We start from the raw sequence: 6352 nt of genomic DNA on the forward strand, positions 1-6352 counted from the left end.
ACACAAATTTCTAAACTTTGAACCAAATTTCTTCACCTTAGAATTTTACCTCAAAAATCAAATTTCTTCACAAAACTCTTGCATAATGGATAAGTATTAAATTGCACTTATATAATTTAATTACATTAATTATTATCTTCTTTAAATTATTACATAGGCCCCATACAATGTATCAAGTGTAATAAATGCATATATATTATGAATGGTTTATGACTAATGAGATGTTGTTCAAGATTTGAATGAATTCCAAAATACATCATATCATTTGTTCCAGAGTCTTGTATGTATTTGTTAATAGAAACAATTATACACAATAAAATGAATTAGTTTTTTATCCATATAGTGAGAGATATTTTTAATTATACTAAATAAAATATAGGTATCAGTGTAATTTACTCTTGAATAAATTATTGTACCATACTTTAAATTTATATTTTTAAATTCCATGTGTGTTACTTTTAAAATATCATTTATAACTTTTTATATACTTTAGTTATTTACATTCGCTAATTCGTCCCAAAATTACATGAACCTTTGGTAAAAGACTAAAAGAATCACAATTTATTTTATTATCAGAGCATTCACAAAAATAAGACTAACAAAAATTATAAGACTTTGACACTTCAGCTTGAGATCATCATTATATTCAAAAGTATCACTGCATTATTATATTGAATCAATCTTAATTGTTCCCATTTCTATAATGTTAATAACTTAATATTTCTATAAAAGTAATATGTTTTTGCACTATGGATATATTTATTAATTCAACTTTTTCTATTAATAATTTTTATTTAAAAATAGATAAAAACCATATATATTTCTCATTTAAAATTTTGAAAAAGATAATCCAATATATCAAGTCAACCTATGTACTTTATGACTATTAAAAAAATGTATTTTATAGGAGACACAAACATAACTGAGTATCAAAAGAACCAAAAACAAAAAATTGTCAGATTAATCCTCAATCTGAAATTGGAGTGAGAAGAGTGGTTAGGCAAATAAAATACTTCTTGGAACACATACGAAGTTATATAAATGCTTTTAATTGACCTTTAAATTTAATAATATTCTCCCCTTTGTTTTTAATTGTTTATAAATCATCAAAAATAAAATAAACTTTTGGGAAGAAAATGAATTTCGGATTGAGCCGTAAAAATTTGCATGCATAGGCGCCAAGATGAAAGTTTCGGATGAGTACTAAAGAGTAGAACATTCCAATAATCAATACACATTTTCCACCACCAAATTCTTATGATAACTTTGTTGGGAAAAACGAATATAGATTCGGTAACTAAGTTCAGCCAATTGTGCCTATGTCCCCGAAGCGTTGAACGGTTACACCTATATATTATTAGAGAATAAAGATTAGTATTTTACTATTCTTCTCCTTTTGTTACATTAGGTTTATATAACATCAATATGTATAGCCCTCTACCCCAAACCCATAACTTATATTACTGTTATCTAGAGATATGAGTCATTGTACAATAAACTTGAACAAGTTTGAAGCTTGTAATTGCAGAACCATCAACCTAGTCAAAAACTGCATGAAGTAACGTATGGCCATACGAGCAATACCCAGGAAAAGGGTATATGCCTTTCAAATATGGTAAATTTATCTTTGCATTAATGTGGACATCAAATATATACAAAACATTAATGCTTTTATATTATTGGCTATTTCGTTTTTAATACTTGAACTACTTTCCTTGTATATGTTTATTATTATTTTAAGGTTGTTCTTCATTCTTATCACATTTCTAGAACATGACTGTTTTATTTATGCAAGTATATATATTAGTGGAACATGTAGCTATTGCCTTGTCTGATATACAAAATGGATAACAAGAACAACTCAGGCAAGGTCGTGCGAACGATCAGAATCCATGGTCGCTTCCAAACTATTCAACATCGTTTTAGGGACCAACCTGTTTCTCCTTATCGTTTGTTTATGTAACATTCTAATCTTTATCATTTTATTTTGTTTCTTTCTACCCATGTTGTTTGGTCATTGGACTAGTATTGAAATTCAGTCCAATGTTGGCTTTAAATATATATGATGTTTTGTTTTGTGAAGATTTTGTACTGGTAATGGTTGCAGATCTGTGTTCATATCTTTGCAATTATTATGTATAGGGTATTGTATTTTAAAACTGTACATTTTATAAAGTGATTCTTATTTATACTTGATCTTAGTTTAGATTTTGCTGTACATAGTAGTTGTGTTTTACTTTTAAGATATGATCATTGAGATTTTAATTTTGCTTCTTCTCTATATTCACTAACCATAACCTTTGTTTTTAGTAGAATTTCATGGAATTTTGATGCTTGGTTATGGCAAAAGTCATGTTATATTGATTAATTTTCTTTCTTAGGGAAAGCTTCATGAAGGGTTGTAAACCTGAAAATTTCATTGAAATGGATAGGAAAGGGCATGAGAAGTGGCTGAACATGCCCAAGGAGGTAAAAACTTTAAACCTGCCCTATTTTCATGTCATCAAAATGAAGTTTGTGTTTACTTTGTTTGGAGCATAACTTCCTTTTCTTTGCAGGAGAAGGATCCATATGTTGCTCGTGCCAAGATGTTGGACTTTTTCCACCAAGAAGCTTTGAATAAGGAGGCTAATGAGATTGTAAAGGTAACTAGACAATGGCCATATTGATAACCATTTACCTTCAGAAATTTATTTTGGCTTGCTGATTTTTGCGTCCTAATAAGAAACTATCCAATGAGTTTCAAATTGTTATTTGTGGGTTCTTGAGAGACTTGTATTTTGAAGTTACTAGTTACTACAGTAGTGAATTTTAACACTTTAATTTATAATGTTGATGATTATTGACATTGACTGATAGTTGAATGACATTGTTGCCTTTTCAAATTCCCTCAAATATGAGTTTTGTTATTATTTAGTGTCCTTTGATATGGAAGAAGTTTGTCAGAAATTGAATCTTCCTACTGAATCTGAGAAAGGGTTGATCTTGGTCGATCGTCTTCGATGGAAACCTAAAAAGGAACTCCAATATTCAAAATTCATTATATGTGTATGCTTTAGTAAAGTGAGAATTAGTATATCTTTCCTTATGATTGACTTCCTCTATTTATAGGGAGCACTCTAAGATATGTGCTTTCATCATTATTAACGACATGACTTTATCCCACCTTAGAGTAACATTATTGTAGCTTTGGTCTGCCGTTGCTGTGTGGACAATGTGAACTTGTACTTCTCAGGCAATGTGGCCTAACCTTTAAGGTATAGGAAGGTTTTCCTACGTTGTAGATGCTTATTGAACTATATCCTTTCGATGTTGTCCTTTTCGCTAGCTAGGTTGGCTTTCTGAACATAATCGACAGACACAGGAATCACATCTTGCTTGCCCAAATTACAAGCCTAATTCTTATGGATGACATTGGGATGAAACATTCAGCTTCTAAGATTCATGTCTTTCATTTTTGTTTGCAACCTTAACATTAGTATTATCTTTTTTTCATTGTTTATGAGATGTTATGAACATGAAGCAAAGCTTCTCAATATCCTGCCTTGTATAATATTCTATCAACACCACTTCCTCATGATCATAGTCATTAAGTAGATTTGAATAATAATAACTATAATAATAATAATAACAGCAATAATCCAAGATGATAATAAGGAAAGAGGTGGAAATGAAGCTTGATTTGTGAAATCCTTTATTTTCACACCCATTCTCATATATATATATATATTGTGACACTCGTCTCATTGCTTGTTATATTTTGATGCTGTTCATTCTTTCAAATTTGAGATTTTCACTACATCCTTGACAAATTGATATTGGTTTAGGTGGATGATGAAGCAGATTCATCAATGGCTGGGACGTTTGATAAGGTAAATTCCTACATCTAATCTCAAAATGAATATTCCATTTTTGACAGAAACATCATTCAGTAATGGCTTGTTTGAATGGCTTACAGTACGAGGTGATATACTCATCTTCAGAGAGCGGAAGTTGTTCCGGTTCCAGTACTGGTTTTCCATGAACGGTAAATACATCATTCTCTCATTCTCATTATTAACTAGAGTAACTTCAAATTTTCAATATTTGAATATCTGAAAATGCAAATAAACCTTGAAACTAGATTCTATATTTATATTACTCTTACTTTATGTTGAATGTGGGAACAACATATTGATAGAAAATTTAGTTGTATATATGCAGTTTCTAAATGGCAAATAATTTTGCTCTTGTACAGGAACCTCGTTCTGGAATTTATTGTGAAGGTCTTCTGGAAGAGTATAATTCTGGTTGTTTTGCTGATATGTAATTTGACATAGAGAATGATAATAACTACACCAGTTCATATATTTTGGTGAAATGTTGGACAAGATTAATTTGCATTTTGCTGGTGTGGTATCTAGTATTTGTGATAAATCGAACATTTTAATCTTGAATGAATAAATGCATATGATGCAGGCATGTCAGCAAGTAATTCCATTATGTAAACCCTTATAAATGATATTTAGTCACTACATTTGCATACACTATTATTCCATCTTTATATATAGCATACTTCGATATTCACTTAGACATATATTCACATTGTAACTTGGAATTGACACATTGCTTACATCTTCAAATGCCAAGTGGAACGCATATCTTTCACTCATATCGAATTATTGAAGCCTAAGAGCATTGAAATTTTAGGGTTTTTGTGTTTTTAGAATCTGAGAAAATTTGTGACAGATATAAAGATTCGTGTATATATATAGGGATTATACCGTATGTAATTAGCCCCCAATCTTCTACTTTATTTTAGTTTGGATTACTGATTCATTTCGAATCAAATTATACATTGTGATCCATATTATACAAATCAAACCAAATATGAGTTCTAATGAATAACAAAGCATTGCTGAATAACAAAGTATGAATGGTGCATCTTTGCATGGGATAGAGGGTTCTTCACGTTTATTTGTGAGTTTGAATAGTTAGACGCATTGAAGTTTGTGAAGAATGAAACCCGCTGCTACATACTTCAATTTAATTATTTGGCAAAAGACCTTCATCATTCACTAATCATTACATTGTATCTCTTTTAATTATTTTAAATGGTATGCACAATTAAAATCAAACGTTATAGAAATCATTTTCATGGGTTACCTTGCTCCACTAAACATGGCATAGTCCAATTTGATTGTACTATAAAACTAGCTAGATACATTATTTGTTTTCAAGTTATCATTCATCACTGCCTGTTATAGTATACCTATAGTTTCTATATTAGTTGAATTCAACTGCAAACTGAGAACTTCCTTTTCGGTTTGATATACATGCATGAAGAGAAGTTAGTGTTTTTCCCTTTCATAACTTTTGTGTTATCCATTAAATATTCTATTATATCAAATTTATCCGTCACAATAATAAGTCTTTATTGTGCACCAGATATGGTAGGCTATTCTATCATATGTTTTCTTCTTTCCATTTATATAAATAATATCATTTGTTTTCTTTTAACATATATATAATTTGTTTACCTTTAATTTAACCGGAGTTGCCAAATCCTATGTGACAAATGCCCATCATTTCGTGAAAGATCTGAAAATGTTGATCTTATTGTAGAATTTCATTGTAACCATGGAATGTTTTCAAGTCTGATGGGGTAAGACAACTCTCTACCACTCATCTATATATTTATGAACTTGTAGGACATTTTTGTTATAGGTTTGATTTCATTGTCATTCATAGTTTTCTTGGTATTAATTCATTATTAGCAGGTGATTTTATTCTCAGATATCCTAACTCCACTTTTAGGAAAGAATATACCCTTTGATATTGTGAAGGTAAGGGTCCTATCCTATCATATTTTGTTAAGGATAGAGCACAATGCAGAAGTATAGGATTGAATCAATTGAGAACAAAAAAGAAGCAAGTAAATGATAAAGAAAATAACACACAAGATTTAACGTGGAAAAACCCCTCAGTGTAAGAGGAAAAAAACCACGGGCGATCAAGAGCAAAATTCCACTATGTAAAAAAGAAGAGTACAAGAAATCCTCTTATAATGATGAGGACAAATGACAATATTTTTTCTGACAAATACTCTCTCAAATGGAATAAGAATTCTCACCAAGAATGCACTCACAATATATGTGTAAATGAAAGAGATGTTGTGTGTTGTGAAGATGATTTTGAAGCTCTCTATATGTGTCCTTTTATAGGCAAGCAAAGTCTTGGTATCTTGGATATGAAGCATTGGATGCTTGGAAACAAAACCATAAAAGTGACATAAAATGCCCTTAAAGAGAGCATAAAATTGTCATAAAATTCTTTTAAGGCATAGTAATGAGAGGCATCTAACAATCTCCAC

The sequence above is a fragment of the Lupinus angustifolius genome, chromosome LG09, assembly GCF_001865875.1.
Source record: "Lupinus angustifolius cultivar Tanjil chromosome LG09, LupAngTanjil_v1.0, whole genome shotgun sequence".
Classification (NCBI taxonomy): Eukaryota; Viridiplantae; Streptophyta; class Magnoliopsida; order Fabales; family Fabaceae; genus Lupinus; species Lupinus angustifolius.